A 27,085-nucleotide genomic window follows, 5' to 3' on the forward strand; every position below is an offset into this window, starting at 1 on the left:
CTGCTCAACAGCCAAAATATCTGGAATTTCCTAGAAAGCATATCAAACTTTCATGTGTCTTAAAGTTACTGTACAGTGGTTGAAGGGCATATCAACAAAATGGCTGTCATTAAAATACTGTGTATAAAAATGGCAAGCTTCTTACAGGAACCCTAACTTTATGCTTTCTAAAGCAAGACGCAAATGGCCGAATATGGGGATCAGCAGGAATGACCCAGCGCGGAGGAGCTGACGTAGTGAAGCAGTCGAGTCGAGCAAGTATGTCTGACGCGGAAATGACGTGTATTTGCGGGGTATTTATAGGGCTGAGAGGAGGAATTTGGGCGTGGTCCTACCCCAAAATTATGTTTTTAAATAACTTAAAATGTTTTTTGGGGATACGGATACGGTTTTGTGAAACCCTTGCATTGCAATGGCACCGTTCAAATTATGTAAGTTGCTTTTGGGAAACGCACCCCAGATCTGTTATGCTGGCTAACAGACGCTCACATTACCTAGCACTGTGCTTGTGACTGGCCATAACCCGATAATAGGGCCAACACTTTACGATCATTACACCACTCAGTATCCCCAGGAATTTCTCTAAATCTTAAAAACGTATCTGTTGTATATCTCAAGAGGGGGTTCTAAAAACTTTGGTTGGTCATGTAGAAGAAAATAGCAACCTTATCACAGAAGGGCTAATGCATCATATAACCAAATATCTGTGAACAACTATTTTAAAAATAAAGGGTAAATATTTATAGATTACCCCCCTGTATAAACAAACAGCTTCTACTCTTTGGGGGGACTTCGTTGTGGGCATTTGATTGCATTCAACCCTGATATTAGATGATTATCTCTAGATATAAAAGTCACTTCAGTTCATTATAAAGGAATGATGCTTTATCTGTACAGCTTATTGCTCGGTGGATTTATAGCTCTCTAGCCCACACCCGCTAAAGCTCAGGTGTAGGTGATAGTGTGTTATTTCATTTTATGGTTTTCTATGAAGAGTTTATAAGCTAAGTACTGCATACATAGAATGTTTAGGCACATACAGTGTATGTTGGTACAATTCTTCAAAATGCAATCTGTTCCAAAGTCCATCCATGAACATAACATTTCTGCAGACTGAAATTAGTATAACAAGAACCCAAAATCTGCCTTTCCAAATGCACTTTTTATTTCTGAGTGCAAGTTGCAGTACATTTAAACACAATTTATTCTACTCGCTGTCTCATTGCAAAGGAAGACAATGAAAAGGAGCATGAAGAAGCCTTCTTCATTAAAGGAAATGAGGGGGATTAATGAACACTGGGGTATTATGGGGGTTGAACTGCTTGATAAGACAGCACGGCTGTTCTTCATTCTCCTGACGTCACGTTTCCAGCCGCCATATGGAGTGTGCTGAGGGGGAGATGAGGAGTGAAGGTGGATCACACTGACAGCTCTGTCTACCTGCTCATAGTGCTGATATGGAGCTGCTGAATAAACCCCGCAGGTTGGGGATGTGCACAGCCTTACGTCTGCCGCTAATGATCAAAAGGAGCGCCAGTGTTTTGGAGTGAAAGCCTTGGTTGTTTTAATGTCTTGCTGAAAAGTACAAAGTATCCCCCTCCTACTAGACCTGACAGCGCTCACTTCAAAGAACCTGACTCCTCCTCTTTCTCCAAATGTAGACTTACGTTTAAAAAAAAATAAAAAAAGAATAGGTTCAATCCAGTGGAAAGGAGGGGGGTGGGTCTTAAGAGTTGTTGAGAATTACTTTAATACTGCCAATAATACACTAGAACACCTTCATTTATAAACCACTCTAATACCAAACCCAATAATAAGACTTAAATAATGCTTTAGGAACCAAGTCAATTAAGCATCAGCAACATTGATTTTGAAAAACTATAGCATTCTATATCACCCTATAATGATTACATAATACATCTGGTGATTCCTACAGACCAAGTCACAGAAACACGCTAAAAATGACTCTAAGCTGGAGCTTGAATCCAGATACCAGTCCTGGATTGTGACTTATACGCATGACATTAGCTGGCCTATTGTTTACATCAGGAGGTCAGTACCAGTGCTTATCAATTACAGGATTAAAGGTCTGGATTTCAAGACCTTTCTCTGCACTCCAGATTTCTCTGCACTAAATTGCAGCTACTGTTTTCCTCAGTCATAGGAAACACCCCTAAGCAGTTATTTCCATGCATGAAAGACCAGGATGCTCTTTACTTTAATGACGATAGGCCTACAAACCTGAAAATAAAAACCTGGCGTAAGTGTCTGTAGCATCTGGGTATGAAAAATTATATATATATGCATGATTTTCAACTTGTTCAGGCTACTGCACATGCACACATCCCTACAACAAAAGGAGGGATTTTCCTGGTTGAAGGCTGTTTTTACTGAAGGGTGGGGCTTTCCTTGTAAATGTCTGCTCTGTTGAGTGCTATGATGTTTCCTATTCACTTTTCATTCACTGAATCTCACTCCTTCACCTTTATAATATCACTGGGTCCATTCACAAAGACAAAATGATAGCTCTTATTCACTGTTCTCTAGAAATATCTGACAGCTCATACTTTCACACAAATACACACCATGCCTTGACAGTACAAAAGCACGTATGGATGTGTTCAAGATGTAACAACTGTAAGTGCCCTGCAATGTAAAAAAAATATAAAAATACATACTGTAAAGAAGGAAATTTTAAATTGTAATAGCACAAATAGATAAATCTCTCATTCACTACCAAGTACATTATTTGTCATCTTGACCTATCCTTAGAACTAGGCATCTAGGTTTTTCTTATCAGAGTAAATTGGTCAGACATCTATGCTCTAATGTCTGGGCATTCCCCTGAGAATGTATATAAATTGTAGGAACTGCAGTAACTGGGGCTTATTTTCTTCGAAAACTGATGTAGAAAGGATATAAAAAAAGATCCTTAGACCTCTGCTGAAATGTCTACGATGGTGCGGCAAAATACTCAACGCTGTCCCCTATATTTCCAGTGCATTACAATCTGTCAGAGGCTGTTTCTAAATATACAGACTGGAGTCTATCTCTTGCTTGCCATACTTTGTTTGCCCCCTTTCACCATGTTCTTCAATGGTCAGTACCCCCAGTGGACCACCACAGTAGGTATGATTTTCAAGGTGGATCACTCTCATCGATTGCACGGTGGTGGTGTGTTAATGTGTGTTTTGTTAGTCCAAATGGATCAGACACAGCAGGGAAGCTGGAGTTTTGTTTAACCCCTCACTGTCACTGCTGGACTGAGAATAATCCACCAATCAAAAATATCCAACCAACAGCATTCTATGGGCTGCACCCAGTGACCACTGATGAAGGACTAGGCGAAAACCACCACAAACTGTGCAGCAACAGATGAGCTACTGTCCTTGACTTTTCATCTACAAGGTGTAACAACAAGGTAGGAGTGCAGAGCGAGTGGATACAATGTACAGTCGTAACAGCACAACATACATTAACCCAGCACCACCACATCAGTGTCACTGCAGCGCTGAGAATAATCCACCACCCAAATCATACCTGCTCTGTGGTGGTCTGCTCTGTGTGGTTCCTGACCACTGAAGAACAGGATGAACGGGGAAAGCAAAGATGGACTGCAGTTTGTAATTGTATAACTACCAAGTCCTTCTGTGGAGTCAGTGGAGCTGAGAGAATGAACAAGGAGTGTAGAAACAAGGACAAAATGTTCAAGAACACAAACACCAAGAAACTGTTAAAGTACTTTGATGTTGTTCTTTACCCCAAATAATGAGGATGAGGATGCATTAGTTCTTGACTTGCCCATAAGACTTCGAAGTCACATAACTTACTGCAGCATCATGAATTTGCTCTTGCAAGGTGGCTTCTCAACAATTATCTCCCATACAACACAATTCCATTCTGCGCATTCATGCTACTAGGATACAGCTAGAGTTTTTCCCTTGTACATTGAATAATATTTATTCAAGCTGGAGCACTCCTCATAACTTAAAAAAAGGTAAGTGGGACTAACTACTATATGACGAACAGATCAGATAAATGCAGAAGTTTGGATGTTCTGAGGTGAACCCAATTTAACAGGTCACATTTTATGTTTCAATGTCCTATATGCTTTATCCATCAATTAAACTAGAACTGTGCATGAACATATGCAGACATATGCAGAATATCTCAAAATAAAATGTGTTTGAATATGTTGTAGTTGATAGTTTTCATAGTTTGATTACATTTCCTACACACTGCATGCTTTCAAACTGTAACAATGCTCACATCAAACTCTTTTATTCCAAAAAAGCTAAGGTAATTCAGGCTTTTAAGTAATCAACACATGCACTTCATCAGCAGTTAATTACTGTAAACCTGCTGCACATATGCTGAATTACATCACTATCCAAAACACTTGACCATGACTCAGAAATCCTTGAAAACATTGCAGGTCTATTTTTACAGACAGGAGCCCACTTGAATGCGGCTAAATGCACAACCATGAAAAAAAATGGCCATCCAGAGATTATAACAAGCATGTCTCATAAATGCATCATATCTCCAAAGAGATTCTGAGCCAATAAAAAATAATAACAATATAAAAAAAAGAAATAATCCTCGCTAGCCATTTGAGTCATGTTTTCAATTTCCACTGTTACAGACTTCCTCCGTATCTCATCTGGGTTGGAGATGATGAACACACTTTCATTACCACCGGGACAGAGGTTCACAACTTGCAGCATCACAAACAAACACCCCACACACACACACACACACACACATATACATACATACATATATATATATATATATATATATATATATATATATATATATATATATATATATATATATATATATATATATATATATATATATATATCACACACACACACCAATGAAAATAATGAAAAAAAAAAGCACCCCCTCAGCAGCCCTCTCTATTCATCCCTGAAATTACAGCTAATTTATCACTGGGATGTACTGAGTGAACAGGGGCAGAGAGAGGGAAATTCAGTCAGACAGAAAGACAGACAGACAGACAGAATATCTGCTGCAGAACTAATTAGCAGCAGCAGCATTATGTTTCATTCAGTGTTTACTACTGAGGCCTCCACAAGCAGCAATGGATCGAGAGAGCATTCATTAACTGGGGCCAGTGGAATAGCATCAGCAAGCCCCTAAAAACCTCCAAAAATAAAGACTTTAATAGAAAAAATGACTTCAGCTGCAGTCTCACTAGGCTTCTGTCCTTGAAATTTCCCGTGCAAAATTCCATTAATTTGACAAGAAATTTTTGCTGCATTGAGGTGAACTGCGACACACAAATTTGCTTCCCTGTCCAATGATGCTGCTGCTCTGACTGTGTGACCTATGAGGTACTTTATACTGTCACTGCTTACACTTTAAACTGTGCTTCCAAATCCAAAATCTAAAAGTCGAGACTGAGTGGAAAAACCTAAAATATATTGACGATAGGATCATTGAGAATGAAACAGCATTATTATTTAGCAGTTAATTAACTGTTTATGAGGCCTCCATATCCACCACTAGCCAGAGAGCGAGGGGGAGAGAGAGAGAGACAGACTTAACTTAGGGCAGAAGAACAAGAGCCGGCTCAAGAGTGCCCCGGTAAACAGCAGAAACCCTGCTTCAAGATGCTGGAAATGACACACTGTAATCCAAGGACTTACCAAGCCTCAATACAATAACCACTAGAGTGCCTTACATATCACCGCAATGCAAACACTGCTCATGAGAGCACTGCTGCAGCATTAATGCCTTTTAACTTAGTCTCTGTCTGCTGCATCTGAAGCGCATGCTTATTTACCACAGACAAATCCCTCTCTGTATTGAATTAGACACAACACAATTATAACAAAAGACAATTGGCTTTCTAGTCCTTTCATTGAAAAACAATAGAGTATTATATTCAAATCATGGCTGAAAAGTGGAAATTCTTAAACCACATACATTTCAAAGTCAAACTAGAATCAGCTCTTCTAACATCTCTTCTAAAATGGAGGCTTGTCCAATGTTGTGCCGTTTTATAACCTTCTTGACACTTAGAACTGAGAACAGTGACCTGACGATCATGAGCATCTGATCCAGTGTCTCACTCCAAGTCATGCTTTTGTATGGTGATTGTACAAGCTTTAGCCTGAACTTGTTTAAAAAGGGATTTAGTTTCAGTAGCTGCAATTATAACTTTGACTTATTTTATTAATAATTAGTTCTTAACTTTAAAGAGAAGAGACACAATTCTATCACAACAAATACATAAATGTTTTACATATAAAAAGTAAAAGTAAATCCACATGTAGAAGCAGGAATCAAGATGTATATATTTTTTGTGCATTGTCAAAAATGTATAATGTAAAAAACAATAATAATAGTAGGAGTGATAATTATTCCAGCAGAATATACTTGTGAGCAGCATAAAAATGACTTAAATACTCAATAAATTTGCATCCAATCATCTAACATGCTACACCGAGTTTAATTCAGTGTAACAGTCTTCAGCTGTCGGGCTGTGTTTTATTATTGCACTCTCATTACGTAATGACGTCACTTTTTTGCCATGCAAGCAGGCGCTAAGGTGGGAAAGAAATGAGGGGAAGTCAGCAAGCCTCGAGATACACTAACACACACACACACAAACATAGATAGACACACACACACACACCGTCACGTAAACTGTTGCATGGCACAGCATGACGCACGAGCTCTGCTGCTCACGAATCACGAGCTGTCCGGTAACTCCGATGATGAAGATGACGAAGATGAGTATGCATCAAAGAGTACAGGAGGCAGCATCGCTGAAACGTTGTTAGGATGTGTCTGCTTGTGTGTGTGTTTGATTCGCAAACGTCCTTCAAACTTCAGCCTTCACGAACCTAAGTCCACGGAAAGCATTAAAAAAGCTCTTTACGAAGCAACAAACAAGCGCAGCAAAAAATCTGGTCTGATTCATAACGCCCCTAAGAAGTCTTCAGTTCGGTGTGTAACAGATCGAAATGAGGATGTGTGTGTGAGACGGAGACTGCGTGTGTGGGAGTGTGTTACAAACACTCGAACATTTCACGGGGACGTAGGACATTTCTGCCTTCATAGTATCTAGCGTTGATTCACCTTCATAATATTCAATAAGACCGACATATTTAATACACAGTTTCATTCAAACAACAACCAAGCACCTGAACTTGTGTGTATGTGTGAATATGTGTGTTTGAGCACTTGTCTGCCATACTTATGAGGACCGTACAATATTCTCAAAATGACGCGGGCCTTCTCGGTGTGTTTACTACAAATTCAACTTTCTTTACGAAGAAGACTTCCTTTTGAATAACCAGGCTTACGTTCTGTGCTTAAGTTTAGGTTTAGATGTGTTACCATCTCACAGTAATGAGGAAGGCGATGGAAGTCCCCACAAGAATAGTAAAACCAGACCGTGCATGTGAAAAGTATCTCAATCGCTGGTCTATCAGTTAAAGCCGAAGTCCTTGACAGCTTCTTCAGTTCCCCCCACAGTGAACCCGCACGTGAGCTCTCTCTATGTGCAACAAAGCTCTTATTTTCACAGCCAGCGCACGCGCAGCGTGCACACGAGTGTGTGTGCAACAGCGGCACAAGTCGCGCTACCTCGTCTGCTGTTATAAACTCCAATATCTGCAGTGTTCGTGCCCCCAAAAACAGCAAAAGACCCACGTCCACAGCGCCCTGACTGCGCGACAATGACAACAGTTCAAAGCCCGAGAAAGAAACACCGAGCCGAGCGCACGAGCGGGAAATCCCGGAGCTCGTGCACCTGCAGCCCACCTTCAACTCCGCATTCAAACTCCACATTAGACTCCCCCACCGCCCGGTCCAGCCCGTGCCCTCGGTCACTCACTCTGTGTCCGTGCTGCATGAGGCTCGTGTCGCTCTGTCTCGGTTTCGCGCGCGTGCTCTCCGAATCCTCGCGCAGCTCCTTGTGATTCCTTGGTTCCTTTACCACACGCCCTCCAGACCCCTCAGCTCCATGTCCTCGCGACCAAGTCCAAAACAAAAGGAAAACAACGACAACAGCCGCAAAAACACACGAAGTGAAAATGTCCGAGGCTCGATGTCAATGCTCCGCGCGCGCTGGCTCGAGCCTCCTGCGCATACTTTATTATCAGCGAGAAAACTCAGGCAGACCTGCAGCCACGGCGCGCGCGCCTCTCTCTCTCTCTCTCTCTCTCTCTCTACCTCCCTCCCTCACTTTGCGTGCGCCCCTCTCGCTCTCTTTCACATACACACGCTGTGCTACTGCTCTCTCTCTCTCTCTCTCTCAGAGCCGTTTATCGAGAGTCTCGCGCTTTTCCATGGACGGTGTTCCCGTCAGTAACTAATACTACACCTGCAACTACAGCATTATAGCATTCTTTACACTGAGCCAAATTGACAAACCATTATAATAAATACCCGAAACCCAGCCTTGAAACCACCCCAAAGAACATTAAAGCAACCAATCGTCTGTTTTCACAAATCGTAGCTGTTAAAAGATAAACATGTAAGTATCTCCAACACAGTAAATATACAGAAGGGGGAGCCTACATTACTTTCAATGGATGTCAATGTAAAAAGGTTTTATTCAAATTAATTTATGAGCATTTCTATTGGTCCATTAGACATAAAAACTTCACACAATATGAAGGAAAGCTGCTGGGTGCAAATCATGTAGTAAACTAAGAATTGACAAAAATGGAGATACGTGTTTTTTCTTTGGAATGTGATACGATTCTAATTGACTACATGACAGTTAATAAACAAGATACATTGTTGTTTACTGAAGGCAAAGACTGTAAAAATGTACCCTCAGAAGTGCAGATGTGGTTTTAAATATGAGCTTATTTCCCTTAATGTTGCCTATAGTGGACATTGTTCATTCATTCATTCATTATCTGTAACGGCTTTATCAAGTTCAGGGTCGCGGTGGGTCCGGAGCCTACTCTGAATCACTGGGTGCAAGGCAGAAATACACCCTGAAGGGGGCGCCAGTCCTTCACAGGGTGACACACATACGCACGCACACACACACACACACACCTACAGACACTTATGAGTCGCCAATCCACCTACCAACGTGTCTTTTTGGACTGTGGGAGGAAACCCACGCGTACACAGCGAGAACACACCAACTCCTCACAGTCTCCCGGAGCGGGACTCGAACTCACAACCTCCAGGTCCTTGGAGCTGTGTGACTGCGACACTACTTGTCCAGTATACATTACAATACACACTACATTCCCTTTTCCAGAAAGAAAGATAAGCATTTATACATTTAAATTAAATATTTAGATTAAAACCAAGTGTTTTATATCAATGCAACTTCAAAACCTACAATAACAATACCAAATCGGTACAATTATATTTCCTTAATAAAAGCACCCTTGAGGGGACTGCCATAGTCACAGTGAAGTTTGCCGCACAGTGACTGTTTTTTTACTAAGAATTTATCATTTTTTTGCTGAAGAAAAATATAGAGGAGGGAAAAATGTCTGATAATGTCAGATTTTGTCTCTGTTCTGTGCTTTCTGAGCCTGTTCTCTGTGTTTGTTTTGTTTCTGTCATATCTAGCCATGTGTTCCTCGTGTGTTCTCTTGCCACGTCCCTTTGTGTCATGTGACTCTAACTCACAGGTGTACCTCTATCTCTTTGTAACTTCTTTATAAAACAGACTTTGTAACTGTTTCTATTCTGTGTTTGAAGTATTGTTCATGTTTGTCTTGTCTTCCTATGTTATATTCTGCATCTGCTTCCTTGTCCCTTCACGTTACAGATAAAAACATGTGGCATGTGCAAAAAATGTGGACATCCTTTTTATTGATCTTTTGTATCTGTACTCTACTTTGTGTATGTTTCTGTATGGCCAGCTAACAAACACTTGTGTGGTTTAGCACACCACAGCTGATGATTTTCCAGCGAAATGAGGCTCAAAACACACATATATCGTGTGAGCAGAAAGTCAGGTCTTCTGAGTATTTTGTCTGTTTTCAGCTTCATTCATCTCTCTTTTAACCCAAACTCAGCACTAAACTCAACTGTGGTGGGCTACTGTGATTGTGTTTTTTCCCCACCTGCTTTCAGAGTGTGACATCACCAGTTGGTGAGCCTCCACAGCGCACCCTTCCTGTGGTTCTTTTAAATGCACATAAATCAACTCTGGCCTTGTACTTAAGGGCAGATTTAGAACAGAAATATGACACGCCATACATGGAGTCATTTTGAATTACCGCCCTCATTCTGTGATACTGTCCACAATTTTAAATTCCATGGTACACTGTAATACAGTTATATCGCCCAACCTTAATTTTAGCTACAATCTTTGTTCTGTTGGCTGTTTTGCTCTGGTCTCTCTATTCTGGAGACGCCATGACAATTTGTTACAAAACAAAGATTCTATATTATTAATGTTAGTATGTTTAAACATACTTATATTGTAATACCAAAATAAAAATATATTGCACTTTAACAGGTGTAATTACTTTTTTATGCTGTATGTTGTATGTTATATATATATATATATATATATATATATATATATATATATATATATATATATATATATATTATTGGTATATCAGTGGCATAAAAGTGTATTTAATAAATAATTATATAATTCATCATTGTTATTATTATTTCCAGGACAATTATCAATCACAAAGAATGGCAATCGTCACATGCCTAATCAGGATATTAAGATCTGGGTGATCAAGGCAAATCTGTGTATGTATAAAAGTAAAGACAAGTCATAACATTACTGATAAAAGATTTGCTTGGCACAGAAAAAGTGAGGAATAGGCCAATGCTGTGCAAAGATCATTCACATGAAAGGGTCATTAGAAAGTAACATTTACTGTGATCTCATCTAAAAAAGTCTACATCCATGAAAACAAAAAACTTAAACATTAGAGGCGTTTAGTAAAGAACAGCTCAGGAAAAAGAGACGCATTTCAATAAAATAACACCTTGCCAGCTGTGAAGCATAGGGGTGGATATATTATGCATTGTGTTTATGCTGCAGCCTGTGGCACAGACACATTCAGAGAATAAACCGGAGCAATAAACTGAAGAAATGATGCTGGATATTACAAGACAGTCATTTCAATCATGTATCGAAATTGACCTTCAAAAAATGAAATCTTTTTTTTTTTTTCCCCCAAATGGCCGACTGCTTATTTATCATTGTGTAAACCTGTTTTAAAAATATAAATAATCAAAAACCAAAATATATCTATCTAGAAGATAAGATAATCTAACATAAAATACTGACGCTAAAATGTTTAACATCTAAAAGTAATTGCATATAAAATGTTGACTTATGTTGGCCTTGCATCAAATGACTTTTCAAGCGATTTCACTGTCGCAGACAAATTTCCAATGTTGGAATTAAATCATGTGAGTCTTGCTAGAATCAGATTATTACATTTTTAATTCAATTATTAAATCAACTGTGTTTAGAATTAAGATTTTAGTCTTGGGTTATGCAAAAATGACCTGCAATATCCACATGTTTCTGAAAACTAACTACCTTGAGATGTAAGAGGGTGTCACATTTTAATCTTTTAAAAGTCTTGTACTATACAGTGAGCATTAGAAATGGATCAAGACAAACTCCACATAACTACTAAAGGAGAGTATAAAAATCTAAATTTAGTGTAGAGAAGCTTTTGAAACTACAAACATCTACAAAAATTAAAACCCTATTCAACAAAAGTACAAAACCCAATTAAATATTGAAAACAAATAATAAACTACATCAAAAAGACAGGAATGAGGGACGATTCCTAGGTCAAAATATTTGTTACTATTATTTGCAGTACTATTATTATCAGGCTTCAATTCCTGACTGTCCTTGGATTTCAGACTTGCATTTTAAAATGTCAATGTATGTATGTAAAATTCAAAGACGTTCATTCTTTAAATCTCTGAACAGTTTCACAAAATTTCTTACGGTGTGTCAGAGATGTCTCTTCATAACTACTGCATGGCCAAAACCAGATTAAGCTTATTCAATCAGGCTGTAATAAATCCACTGGCCTGGCTCTAATGTTAAATCATATTTAGAATAAGTTTATTAATTAAAAAAAAAAAAAGGTTAATTTGATTTAAGGTTGCAATGTTTATTTCAGATGTCTCTCACACAAGAAATACCTTTGTTCCTTTGTTTATGGTCTCACATGTTTTGCTATCCAGAACCATCACTGAGGTAAGACTTTCCTCCTTTTAAATTATGTAGATGGTTCTTAGGTATACAAGAGTCTAGGAGAGGAAAAAAGGCTCAAACTCAGAAATGAAGACCTCTTATAGCCTAATTATATATACACACACACACGCACACACACACACACACAACCAGCCTTTTAATCAGGAGTATGTCCTTCCGTTGCTGGAGTAATAACATCTAACTCTAGCCTTAACAGAAGATGTTGGAACATTGCTGTGAGGATTTGAAAACATTAAACTATTAGAGCTTTAGCAAGATCAGGAAATAATGATGAATTCCCTATGTTGGGCTTTATATCAAAATTCATCTGGACTAACACAATCCTTATGACTTCAATGTGTGGGTGGAGCATAAACACAGGAGGGCTATTAAATGTACATGTAGCACAATTTGTCTTTATGACATCATCAAAACAATAAATGCAAGTGTTTTTTGCAGCTCAGGTTCAGGACTGGAGAATGAATGGCACATTTGCAACTTTAACACAGTTACAGTTACAGTCAAGAAAAGTACATTTACTATGTGTTCTGCTTCACCACCTCAGTTTTTCCAATAGGACCCACCATTCAGTGACCATTTTCCACTGATATTTTTGTTCTCCTGTTCCAATTACCACCTCTCAAACGTTCAAAAATTTTACAATATAAATCCACAACATTCCAAGTATTTAAACTAGATTAAAAAAAAAAAGGTGGACACCTGTGTTGGCAGTGAACTGTGATATTAAAAATACATATTTAATACTGATATAATAGATATGACTGCTAGCTTTGATTTGAAAGGGAAAACTGAATGGAGATTTTTTTTTATTGAACATAAAAGTTTTATCCCACCAATGCTCATGTGAATGATTAAAAGTAATGCTCATGTGAATACCTACAGAATCAGAACAACAAGAATTCAGACACATTTTTGTCATTTCATACACACCCACACACACATATATATATATACATATATACACACACATATACATACACACGGGCATCACAAATGTGCATTAGTACTTTGTTGCAAAGTCATTGTTGGCCTCAAGTTAGAAAATATTTGCTTTCTAGAACAATGTGGTTACATTTTATCTCAAACTCCTTTGGAAAAAAATCCATTCCCCAAGAGGCTCTGAGGGTCCTTCTGTTGGACTTACAAATTGTTCTCAGTGAGATTGGAGTCAGGAGATTGATTGAGCCATGCAAGCACCTTTTGTGGAAACCAGCCTTGGATGATTTGGCTCTGTTGACTTTTCCACCGCGTCATACCTACACGACTCTTTTTTTTGTGGCTTTTCAATTAGACAAGTTTGGTACCTGGTACCTAGAACCGTGTGGGTCCTAAACGTGATGTGCAAACTTTGCAGAGCACTAATTTGCCATGGAAACTTGTGACTCACAAAAAAATTCACACCTCAAGCACAAATTAGCCGTTTGTAAAATGCCCAAGTTTTAGTAGATATCACATTTGTTTTTATAAGACTCACAATGGCCATGGCTTTTGAGGAGGTTCAAACACTCCTTGGACTGGGGACAGATGAAAGACTCCAGGGAGAACTGCACAGTGGAACATAGAACGAAACAATATACTCATCTCATACTATATGGTAGTGGAAAATTAACCAAGTACCAGGTACCAGAAAGCAAGTGGAGTTGAGCACCATATGTTTGGAGTTAGTGTCTTGTCTTCTCTTTCTTGGTCATTGAGATTAAATATCTACAATGCACCATTCATGTTTCTTTTACTGACATGTAATGCCCCAGCAGCTTTTGCTACTATTAGTTCAGAATTAATTCTGAAACTTATATTTCATACTAGACAACACAATCTCTCTCCCTCCCCCTTTCACACAGGTGCTAGTAGTATCAAAGTATTTATAGTGTACCTTTCAGCAGTAGTACATCTCTGTATATATTTTTCATTCATTATTTAATGAACTACAGGGTCTAATATAAAACATACTGTGATTTACAACAAAAAAACAAAATCTTCTGCAACCTTTAGTCTTCAAGATGGATGAAATTATTGTGTGTATATGATTTAGGTCCAGTTTTGTGAGTCTGAAAGCTCAGTTCCTGGAAATTCTGCTGCCATCTCTGCCCACCTCTGTCATTTAGCTTCAGTACACTAAAGAGTAAACTGATTTCAAGTAAAGAGGACAGTTTATAAAACATTATTTTAGACAGGAATACTGCTACTCCTCTGCTGATCTTTACATGAAATTAGATGTGTGTTACAGCAGGGAAAATCAAAGTTAAATACCTTGAACTAGAGCAATTTTAGAGCATACCACTGAATGAATGCGTACACAGAGAAATGTCAAGCACTTAACCTGCTCTTTGCTGGTGAGTACACCATGTGCTATTGGACCAACATTACATAACTCTGCACATTACTGGCCCTTTGAGCTGTGTGTTAACTTTCTATTAAAAGTTTAATAACTACATTGTTTAGTATCTCCAGTCTTTTCCAGCTCCAGTGTTGACCTAGCTTTTTCAGTCAGATCAGAAAGAGCACTTGTAAAGCGCAGGAAGATTTTTTACAATTAATGATGTTTTTAGAGAGATTTAAAAGCCTTGATATTACACAGGGAGCATAAGTGCACAACAGCTCCGGGATCCTATGGTTGTGCTATCAAACCCCGCTTCAGGTGTCTGTGAGGAGTTTGGTTTGTCCTCCCTATGTCTGTATGGGTTTCCTCACACAATCCACAAACTCATGTAGGTAGGTCAATTGGCTATTCAAAAATTGTCCACAAGTGTGAGTGTGTGATGCCCTGTGATGGACTGGCACACTGTCCAGGGTGTGTTCATGCCTTATGCCCCGGTGATTTCGGGTAGGATCTGGACTCACTTTGACCCTGAATAAGATGAAATGGATACAGAGAAGGAAGGAATTAATTAATGATATTACACAGAAGCACCTCGGTTTTTCTAATTAAGCCAAAGTCAACGTCCATCAGTCCCTAAGAAAGATCTGAACAAATCTCAGAGATGCCCTGACATTATCATCAATCTCCGACATGTAAAACACACTCCACTCTTTCTGAAAGATTATATATGGCACCATGACTGAAAACAAACTTTTTGAGGGGGAAAAAAAAATCTGTAGAATCCATAACCAAGAAATGTGAATTTGTATATGAGAGCACTGTCATTCATGTGAAGAGTTTAAAAAATGATTTTGTAAATGGAATATTTTAGTACTTGACCATCTGTTTTGTATTTTACATTCATAAATAATCAGTTTGCACTTTTCATCGAGTCTTTCTCAGTTACATTGGAAATGAGTCTCTCAAAGGCTCATTTTCAATGCAGAAAGATTCTCAGAACTTTTGGCCTTGCTTTAGAGCCAGACTTTACTCCAGTTTCTTCCTAAGTATAACAGAGAGCAAGACCTGACCGATGGCCTAACATTCCCTAAGATCACCTTCATTCACCTTCATAGAAGCACTCCTGCCAAACAAACAAATAAATAAAAAAACAAATAAATATCCCACTCATCTCATGCTACAATCATTTACATGTTGTAAATGACACGGATATCATTCAGATTGATGGATCTTGACATTTTGAACAAAAACATAAAACTACATGCAACTCAACAGCAGGCTGATTAAACTGCTCTGTTCCCGATTGGTCACACATTAAGAATTAATAGAATTAATTAATTCCTATTAATATGCAGTATAACAATATATTTAAAGCTAGTTTAAACTGGGGCGGCACGGTGGCCGCAGTCACACAGCTCCAGGGGCCTGGAGGTTGTGGGTTCGATTCCCGCTCTGGGTGACTGTCTGAACTGGATAAGCGGTTACAGATAATGGATGGATGGATAGTTTAAACAGGAATCCAGCTTTAAATAATTTTGGTCACAATATTTTAAGTTTATGTTAATAATTACATATACTTGTGTTACATTTTGTTCTGTATATTTAAAGTCACACTGTTTTGGTAATGGTTAGAGACAGACTCACACAGCCAGAGCGAGGGGCAGATTCTCCATGGCTCCTAAACAAAGAACGAGCTTTTCATTGGTCATCACTTTTATTTAGCCAATCAGCAGCCAGAGTTACCTGTCCATCATTCACTTCTGCAGCCAATGGAGTCACAGTCCCTCCTACAGGTAGTTGTTTTACTGTGGTGCTGAGAGCAGTAAATCAGAGCTAAAAATAAAAAAAATATTAAAAAAAACAAACAAAACTAGGAACTACAGCTCTGCTTTTAGACAGAACTAAAGTTAACACCGTGTCCTGGAGAAACTACATTTAATTCTCCCTCAACATATCACAGATGAATTTTCAAATGAAAGTAATTATTTATACAAAAATGACATTAGATAATACAGATTAAAAATAACATTAACAACATATTAATAGATTGTACGATAAAGAGTCCTAAATAAATAACCAATTCTGACATGTTGAATAATCATATGATAATGAGGGCAAAACTTTTAAGTCTTTTAGACCAATAAGATTCTTTCACTACAAATGTTATTGTAATTAATTAGCAATTTAAAATAATAGTTATTTTAAAAATGTAATACAGTAGTTGCAACATACATAGACGGATTCTGCCTTGCCGTTGTTGAAAAAGGCTACTGAGAGGCATTGACAGTCATGATGGTAGTTGGTTTAATAAATGTCTGACAACAAAAAGGTTTTATCTGATTTACTGCAGTCGTAAAGGATTTACAAGTTCATTCTGGTTCCTCAGCCCCTGCGTTCCTTATTTTGATTTCTGAAAGTTGGAAACTCTACACACATGGTGTATGCGGGGAGGTAGTATAGGGAGTTTTCAGACGGCAAGTGTCATTTCAAGACAAATATAAAGAAAAAAGTGTTAATTGAATGCCTGTTACAATCTTTAATTAACCAAACAGAAAAGCTACTGATGCACAAGTTAAAATAGCATTAAGCTAGCAGAGGAAACCTGATTATTAATGAACGTAAACGTATAGGAACACAGGAGCAGCTCTTTACCGTTACTAGGATCCTGGAGGGTGCGTGGGAGTTTGCTCAACCAGTCTACTTGTGTTTTGTGGCTCTGGAGAAGGCATTCGACAGTGTCCCTCTGGATATTCTGTGGGGGGTGCTCTGGGAGTATGGGGTACTGGGCCATCCAGTCCCAATATAAACAGAGCAGGAGTCTGGTTCATATGGCTGGCAGTAAGTCAGACTGATTTCCAGTCGAAGTTGGACTCCGTCAGGGCTGCCCATTGTCACCGGTTTTGTTCATTATTTTTATGGACAGAATTTCTCGACGTAGCCAAGTGGCGAAAGGTGTCTGGTTTGGTGGTCTCTGGATTCCGTGTCTGCTTTTTGTGAATGATGTGGTCTTGTTGGCTTCATCGAGCCCGGACCTACAGCTCTTGCTGGACCAGTTTGTAGCAGAGTGTGAAGCGGTAGGGATGAGGATCAGCACCTCCAAGTCCGAGTCCATGATACTCAGTCGGAAAAGGGTGGAGTGCTCTCTCCGGGTTGGAAGTGAGATCCTGCCTCAAGTGGAGGAGTTTAAATACCTTGGGGTCTTGTTCACGAGTGAGGGAAAGATGGAGCAGGAGATTGACAGGCGGATTGGTGCAGTGTCAGCAGTAATGCGGGCTCTGTACTGGTCCATTGAGAGAGCTGAGCAGAAAAGCAAAGCTCTCGATTTACCGTTCAATCTACGACCCAACCCTCACCTATTGTCACGAGCTTTGGGTAGTGACTGAAAGAATGAGATTGCGGGTACAAGCAGCTGAAATGAGTTTTCTCCGCAGGGAGCCTGGATTCTCCCTTAAGGACAGGGTTAGGAGCTCGGACATCCGGGAGAGACTCGGAGTGGAGCCGCTGCTCCTCCATTTCGAGAGAGGTCAGTTGAGCGGGTTCAGGCATCTGGTCCAGATGCGCCCTGGACGCCTTCCTGGTGAGGTGTTCTGGGCATGTCCAACGGGGAGGAGGCCCCAAGGAAGTCCCAGAATATGCTCGAGAGACTACATGTCTCAACTGGCCTGGGAACGCCTCGGTATAGCCCTGGAGGAGCTGGAAGTAGTGGCTGGGGCGAGGGAGGTCTGGGTTTCTTTACTCGGACTGCATCCACGACCCAGACCCGGAAAAGTGGTGGATAATGTATGGATGGATGGATGGTTAAGTAAGCCTGCTGAAAAAGTCAGTTAAAATGTTCACGCATTAGACACTGCAGTAATTAGGGCAGACTGAATTGATGTTAGTGTACTTTCATGACATTATGGCTGTATATTATACAGATAGCGGTATATAATGAGTTGTTCATAACTCAGTTTTTGTTTTTCTACCTGTAGATGGATATTCAAAATGTATTTTGTAAAACAGCAGAACCTTGTGACTTTGCTTAATCTGCACATCAAATTCACCAGTGTTAAATCAACACCATGAGTGTAAGAATGTAAACTTGTCAACACTCTCAGTGTTAATTTAACACTAATAGTGTTGAGTTACACTGGTGAATCTGCTGTGTGTGCTTCGTCAAAGAAATTTACTGCTATGAGGCAATTACCTCAGACCCTGATGGCCCTGCCACCAACCAACATGTGTTTTTAAACCGTGGGAGGAAACTGGAGCACCCGGAGGAAACCCACACACACACAGTGAGAACACACTGCACAGACAGTCCGCCTTAAACCTCTTAACTACTATTAAGTGTTTTATGATGGAATCACTGTAAATTATTAAGACATGTTTAAAATACAAAACATCATTTGTTTAGTTGAAAAATAATGCCTTTATTTGACATATGGGTGCAGCCATTATTTCAGAGGCACAATGGCTTTTGAGTAAATGAGGTCAGAGTTTTGAACAGTGCTAAATGTGAAGGCAGTGAACATTATCTTAAAAGCAAATCATGGCACAATGCGTTACTGTCCACATATATGTCATGTCCAGTCAAAATGCACGGGAAAGACTGATATTAGTCTTTGCAGGCTTTCCCAAAATCAAAAAAAGAAAAATAAGGGAAGCAGCGAGTGGGGAACACAGCTCCAAAAGCCCTGCGGCTCTGCTCTCTTCACTTCACTCCAGGTGCATTTCATTCATTCACTTAACCACAACTGCTGAGAGACTGAACTGATGCTGCTGGTTTTAAGTATACATTAATAGTACACAAGAGTGAAGTGATGAGAGCACAAATGCCCCAGATAAGAAGCCCAAAAGCCCCAGAATATGGAGTGATTCTCTCTTTGTACACGCTGTACGCTTACAGACTGATGGATTGTGTGGAGTTGATCCGTCTGATTCTTTTACAGCCGCTAAAGCTGCACTTTCACTTTTGGGACCGTTAACGAGGCAGAAGAAGCTTTGTCGGCTGAACGTCAGTAGAGAATCAGTGTAGGTTCACCTTGCTTGGTGTGGTTCTTGCTCCAAAATTTTTTTGAATTGTTATTTTGGTTTTTATGCTTCCTTGTTAAGAGTTAAATATTTCCCAGCTGTGATTTCCTGCAGTTCACTGAAAATATAATCATGTATACGTGAAAATATCAGGCTAAAGGCTTGACACTGAAGAAGGGCATGGCATTATTTGAAAAGCTGGAAAACAGAGGGACAATGTGTTGTGCTGTATGCTGTACACTACACAACCGTGCAGCTGTCAAATTACATTGCTTCATTTTTCTCCGGATGCTTTCAGCCATTCTGCTGAAAAATACAAGAAAAGGGAGCGCTATATTATTAATCATTGCTGCAAAATGTGTTTTGCAAAATGGGACCCAAAGCACCTCTGCCTTCTGAAAAAAGACTGAACTGCTGCTGGACTGATGATCTCAGAGGGATGAAATATGCAGAAAGTCATAATACACCTACACATGCTCCTCAACTCATAAAGACCTTTGTGCTTTTGGAAATTAACTGATTTTGCACCACTCTGCCAGTAATTGCTTCATAGCCTTTTTAATTACATTTGCATTCCTTAATCAATTGCTTATGTATTCCTGGATGTAGGATGTGGGATGTATAGTTGGATGTAGAATAGGGTTGGACAGAAATCAGGACCACTGTCCAGACTGGTCTGACCACTTTGTACCTGCAGTGTTTACAAAGTTTGTGTACTCCAACGCATCCAGTTCATCATTCAGCATTCAGCTGATCCCAGAAGTATTGTATAGAGCTACATAATTCCAGAAAAATGCTTTTTACACCTGGAGGTCTTCAGATCTCTCTAGACCACACTAATGCATGTGCAGCTGCTCAACAACATTTCAATTGGTTTTATGCTTTTCTATTACACAAAATATGCATGCATATATTAATGTCTACAATTTGAAAGCAATATTATTTCACGTTTACAGGAATTGTCTTAAACTTTTGCAATAAATGAAGTATTATTGGCATTCAATTATGTCTGCAATGCACTGTGCTAAAATAGCTAGCGCTTTAGCATCACTGGTCAAAAGTGCTAGGAAGCGTCTGTTTCTCTGTCTCTCTTTCTAATATGGCTGATTAGTCAGGGTGTCTGTTATGGGCTTTGAGGAGCAGACAGATGGGCAACAATTCAGGCCCATGCCGGCTTTGACTCCCATGAGCCTCCTGGGACAATGGCTGCCATTCTTAGCCACCCCCCATGACATCTGACCCCTGGTGAAAAAGCCTCCATCACCCTGTACCTGAGCACTAAAGGCCAACAATTCAATTAAAGTGGAGAAAACACACACCCTAATCACATCAACAGAGATTCATTAGAGACTCGCTCTTCAAAGCTTTTTTTTTAATATTATTGCTGTACATTCTGGCCCAATGCTTTTATCTGTTAATTAAATTTCTTGATTTTTTTTTATCTAAAACAGTAGTCTTGTGTCTGTGTGTGTGTGTGTGTTTATAATCATTTATTCATTATCTGTGATTGTTTATCCAGTTCAGGGTTGCGGTGGTTCCGGAGCCTACCCGGAATCACTGGGTGCAATGTGGGATCACACACTGGAAGGGGCGCCAGTCCTTGACAGGGCGACACACACACATTCACTCACACACTCAGACCTATGGACACTTTTGAGTAACCAATCCACCTACCAACCTGTGTTTTTGGACCATGGGAGGGAACGGAGCACCAGGAGGACACCCAGGCGGACTGTGACACTACCTGCTGCACCACTGTGTGTTTGTGTGTGTGTGTGTGTGTGTGAAATCACACACACAAGACCATTTTGTACACTTTGTAGCAGCTGCACTGACCATACAGGACCAATTTGTAGTTCTACAATTACAGACTGCACTCCACTACCACTCAGCAGGTATGACCTGGAGAATGGGTCATTCTCAGCGCTGCAGTGAAACTGACATGGTGGTGTGTTAATGTGTGTTGTGCTGGTACAAGTGGATCAGACACAGCAGTGCCCATGGATTTTTGTAAACACTTCAGTGTCACTGCTGGACTGTAAATTGTCCACCAACCAAAAATTTCCAGCCAACAGCATCCTATGGGCAGCATTTTGTGTCCACTGATGAAGGACTAGAGGACAACCAACACAAACCATGCAGCAGATGAGCTTCTCTGACTTTATATCTACAAGGTGGAATAGCAAGACAAACAGGCAAACAAACCCAAATAAATAAATAAACCATGCATTTGAATTGGCTTTGGATAATAAAGAGACAATTGGGAAAAAGAACAGGTGGCTTGAAAGAATCTTTCAACAAATCTTCACTTCACACCTCAGCCTCGCACTGTTAAGTGGAAAAGCAGCACAAAAAACAAAATGGAAGTGATTATGGTATTAAAATAAGGACTGTGAAGCCTTTACATATAGATGTTTAGTGTGTGTTTGTGTGTGTGTGTGTATATGAGAGAGGGAGCGACAGAAAGAGAGCAGTTCAAGGCAAACTAGTTGGCAGAATTCAAAGGAACTGTAGATAAATTGAAATTCCGAGAAAGAAAGTGAGAAGAGGGAGCGAGTGAGGAAAAGGGGAATGTGTGAGAGAGAGAGAGAGAGAAAGAAAGAAAGAAAGTGAAAGCAGTGATGGGGAAAATGTGTTCTGTCTGCTGGGTTGAGACTCCTAACAGCGAGAACACTTGACAGCCATTTGGTCAGAGGAGTTCAGCAGACTTCCTTTGACTCTGTCAGAAAGAAACAGAGCTTCAAAAAGAGAAACATCCAAAACTGGTTTGCGGCTGGTACACACACAAACACACTCGCACCAGCACACACACACAGACACACACACACTCAGAGATCAACGTTCCAACTTACAGCTTGATAGCACTGGCTCAAAACATGTGTTCAAAATGTTCTTTTTTTCTTTTTTTTTTTTTTTAATAAAACACTAGTGATGTCTAGAAGTACAGGCTCGACACCAGCCCTAACCCTAACTACAAGACTAACCCTAAACCGAACGGTGACCATAACCACAACCCTAAATCATACTGAATCTTAACAGGGAAAAGTTAGGAATACCTGAAGTGCTCCTTTTAGTAGTACATTTACCCATTTTTTGACACGCTCAATTTTTAGTACGCTCAATATGTATATGTTCACAATCGCTAACATTGAAGACACTGTCTTTAAATGGTCTTTTCTATTTAAATTCACAATGTTATTCCAAGAACAGAACAAATCTGTGCATGTGTTTTATCCTTTGGATCTCATAAAGAATGCATTAACGAATAAATTCTTCTTGCTTGCCATTTTCAAACGACTTAAGTTGTAGCATTTATAAACTGTTTTTATTTGAATCCATTTGTGTTTTTTTTAAAATACGGGATGTAACATTCTGTGTGTCCTAGAGATGTCATAGTGTCTCTTCTCAGGGAAACTAGCGATTAGACCCCCACGCACCATATGAATTTTTTCACTACTTTTCCATAAAAATCAAATATACAGTACCAGTCAAAATTTGGACACATCTTCTCATTAGTCATTTGTAGAATAGCGCTAATCACTGTATAGAACTGTGTACCAGCCCTACCTCTGCACAACCCAATTTATGGTCTCAAACACATTAAGGCGGTGAGCGGTTCTACAAATTAACGCTTGACGAGGCCACAGCTGTTCACTGAAAACCATTCCAGGTGACGACCTCATGAAGCTGGTTGAGAGAACCCTAAGAGAGTGCAAAGTTGTCATCACAGCAAAAGGTGGCTACTTTGAAGAATCTAAAGTATAAAACATATTCTGGTTTGTTTAACGCTTTTTTGTTTACTACATAATTCCATATGTGTTCCTTCATAATTTTAATGTCTTCCAAAGAAAAAACATTGAATGAGATGTCCAAACCTTTGACTGGTATTGTACATTCACAATATGTGGAAAATGGCCCAAAACAAAGGAAACCCACCCTGAGTGGGCGTGTCCAAACATCTGACTGGAAGTGTATAATGTGCTGTTCCTGACTGTAAGGAAGAATTGAGATGTAAAAATGAGATGTAGAATGAAGATCACTAATGCCTGAGCAAGAACAAGAACAGCCAAAGCAATGGAACCAGAGATCCTACTTGGGGAACAATTCTGAGGTTCAAGTCAATCAATGTCTTCTGGAGAAATCAATGAGTCAAGGGATTTTATTTCTTTCTTCCCACATTCATGGTGTACACCAGTGAGAACCGCTTTCTACAATTCTGCCATAAAACCGTACCACATAGACATTGTGGTAGAAACCCAATGACTATGATTAGCAAAAAAATTATGCTAGGCCAGACCTTGACCTCTGATACTGACCCCACACTTAGCAAATGCAACTCACTCCAAAGTCTAGTGCCCTCTGCTTTAGGAGTACTCTCAGAAATACCACTAATCCCATTTCATGCTTGATACACTTAATCAGGCACATCTGCTTGGGCTCTTAACCCTTTAAACCACAGCATGTCACCACAGGCATGTTCACAAGATTATCTTTAAAGGAGCATAAGGTATTCCACTAAAAGTAGCTAACAAACAAAATCATTATTAATCAAAGTGATTATTTATGCATCTTACATTTGATATGAAGAATCAGATTGCGTTGGAATCCCTGAAAAAAACAGTTTATGCTCCAGACAGTGGGTTCCCCACATTACGGAGGCTATTAAAATTGCAATATAAATTTGACACATCCAGGCTACTAGGTGTATAAGAGCTATTTCAGAAAATAAAGGAGACTCATTGGAGAAAATGACCAATCGTAGGTTCAACAAGATGATTTTTCTGGCTAATACCCTGTATTATTGTATGTTGTTGTGATGGATATTCAGTCTTACATTGTATGGGAGTGTCCAGAAGGCACAGTCAGAGTAGAGAGATCAATGATGTTTTTTTTGTTTATTTTCCTTCTATTATTTTATCAAGTCCCTCAGTACTAGGCCATGGGGCAGTAGATCTATGTTTTCTGGATGGACGGAGCATTATGTGGTACGTTTAGAATGAGATGAAATAGTGTTTGTGATTCATAACAACTCATCCAACATCAGAGACCGACCATGTCCTCAAATCTCTGAATGCAGTCAAATCTTCATAGCAATGTTCCGTCATCAAGCGCAGAGGCCTTCAAATCCAGACCTTGGATCCAGGTTCCAGGCCATGATTTTTTAACAGCCGGCTGGTAATATACTAAGTGTTAAATGATAATGCACCTGACTGGCCCAGTACAGTGTCATACCAGCCAGCCTTTGTAATATCCTGGTCCAGAATATGGATCAAAGGTCTGGATTGAAGACCTCTAATGTAAAGCCTTTGCAGATGACACTTTTTAAAGCCTTAAAATGTATTATTGTAGTATATAGAACTGTGAGGATTCAGAGAAATATATCATTCGTATTTAATGCATGAATGATTCTTTCCAACAGCAGAAAACCCATTGCCTATGTTTATTTTATTTTTTTCGGTTTTTGAAATAATCATTTATGGATATGTATTTTAAAGCAACATCTTCCTATTGATATCTATGTCTTCAGAGGGAACAAATTATTGGAGTACAGTTGAGTTAAACCTGGGCTAGCTTTGTTCAACATGGACATGGTCTCTGGGTGGGTTGGTACATGGGCTATTAGTGGGACCCAGGTGGTCTTCCTATATTGGCTAAATGTAGGCAGGCCTGTAACTCTTCATATATGGGGCCCGCATCGCACATGGGACCACAATGGGCTGTTTTAATTTAAATAGACTTTATGTTTTCAAGTGAGCTCCCTATATAGATCCAATCTACAACCTTTTAAACATAAAGTGTACATCTAGTAGGTCCTAAGATCTGTTCTTATTTAATAACTTGCCTGATTACGTCAAACTGCAAAAATGTGCATTATATTCGATTGTAGCATTAACATACTGTAGCACACTTATCCTCACTAGTTTTCTACATCTCCAAGCATGTCCCACCCTCTCATGATTTAAAGAGCAGTTGAAAATCCCTCTCTTTAAACATATTCTCACTCTGACCTTAATAACCTCTGATTTCTGACTCATGTTTTTACATACACTGATAAGTCTCTATATGCGCACTTAATCTTATTAAGCTTGTACTTTTTGAAGTATTATGTTATTGGTTTTTTTTCAGTTTTACAGCTTGTACTTGTCTGTTTAACACATTTTTTTTATCCTCTGTACATTAATTTCCATTCCAAATCCTAGAGTTTAGACTAGAGGCCGGAACTCAGCTATGTGGATTTGATTGTATTCAGCTTCATAAATATTACTGATGAAATATTACTCTCATGTTATGTGATTAGTTTTGGGCACACAAACACTACACTAACCCATATGAAATGAAGATCCACAGCTACACATGACCATCTAGCTGATATTGGCATTGAAAAGAGCAATGGGTAGTATATTTTTCCCTTAAAATGATAGCTTCAAACTATTGTGATGCCTTCCTGAACCCATAATAAGGAGAACAGATCCTCTATCAGAAACTGTACTACGTAACTATTGATGGAGGGCAGGAAACCATGATCCCCCTGCACCCTCTTGATTTCAGGACTGATTAGAGTGTGGCACCAGGACCCTTCAATATTGAACCTTTTCACAATATTCTAATTTTCTGAGATACTGAATTTGGGGTTTTCATTAATTGTCAGTTATAATCATCAAATTAAAGGAAATAAACACTTGAAATATAATATAAAGTAAGTAAATATAATATGAAGTATAATATACAAGTTTCACTTCTTGAATGGAATTACTGAAATAAATCCACTTTTTCATGTTATTCTATTTTATTCTATTCTAACCAGCACCTGTAAAGGTGCTACAAAGTGATCTTTGAGATGTCACAGAAGAACCACTTTTGGTTCCATAAAGAACCATTTTGTCCTGAGACCTTTCAATGGGTAAAGAACTCTAAGATTGAGAGATGGAAATTTACCCTTTAAAATACTCTTAATCAAACATGGTTCTCTATAAATCCTAAAATGATTTTTCTATAGCAATGTTCCTTGTAGCAAAAGTGTGCACTTGCTAGAGAGCATCCCTTTATATTAGAAATGTCTTTATATGACTATTCATGCTGTGTGTGCACAGCTGGACAACTTAGTCTACAAAATGGCTACAAGGAAGTGCAATGTATTCAGTGCTGAATACTTCAAGACTGTAATTACTACAGCATTGACTTTGTTGTGGGATTTGTAACAAGCTTCTCTATCCTAATTTTCCCACACCCAGTGAAAGCTATGGCCATGTGATTGTGTGTGAGTCAGTGGAGTGGCTGCAACTCTGTGGGGACAGACCACATTCTGACACAAGCTGACACCAGGCTCAGAGCATCAGATGAGTAATGCGGCTACAGAGAAAAAAACGCAAAGGAGAAGAAGCATCACCTCCGGCTGAGGAGCGCACAGAAATCTCGGCTGTGGCTCCATGATGTAATCAAGGCTGGGCTGGTGTCATCCCTCGGATGGATGAAAGGAGCTCCAAAGAAAAATACATCAGACTGTTTCACTCTTATCT

General features: G+C 39.3%; 1 protein-coding gene across 3 annotated transcripts in view; it reads right to left on the reverse strand.

Moving 5' to 3' along the window:
* Positions 1 to 27,085, reverse strand: part of ptprfa (protein tyrosine phosphatase receptor type Fa) — a 490,757-nt gene that overhangs the window by 366,088 nt on the left and 97,584 nt on the right. For all 3 annotated transcript variants that reach the window (XM_066666356.1, XM_066666355.1, XM_066666354.1), the window contains exon 4: positions 12,189 to 12,270. The gene's annotated coding sequence lies outside the window, so the exon portion shown is untranslated. The remainder of the gene's footprint in view (positions 1 to 12,188; positions 12,271 to 27,085) is intronic.

The sequence above is a fragment of the Hoplias malabaricus genome, chromosome 3 (assembly GCF_029633855.1).
Source record: "Hoplias malabaricus isolate fHopMal1 chromosome 3, fHopMal1.hap1, whole genome shotgun sequence".
NCBI classification, from domain to species: domain Eukaryota; kingdom Metazoa; phylum Chordata; class Actinopteri; order Characiformes; family Erythrinidae; genus Hoplias; species Hoplias malabaricus.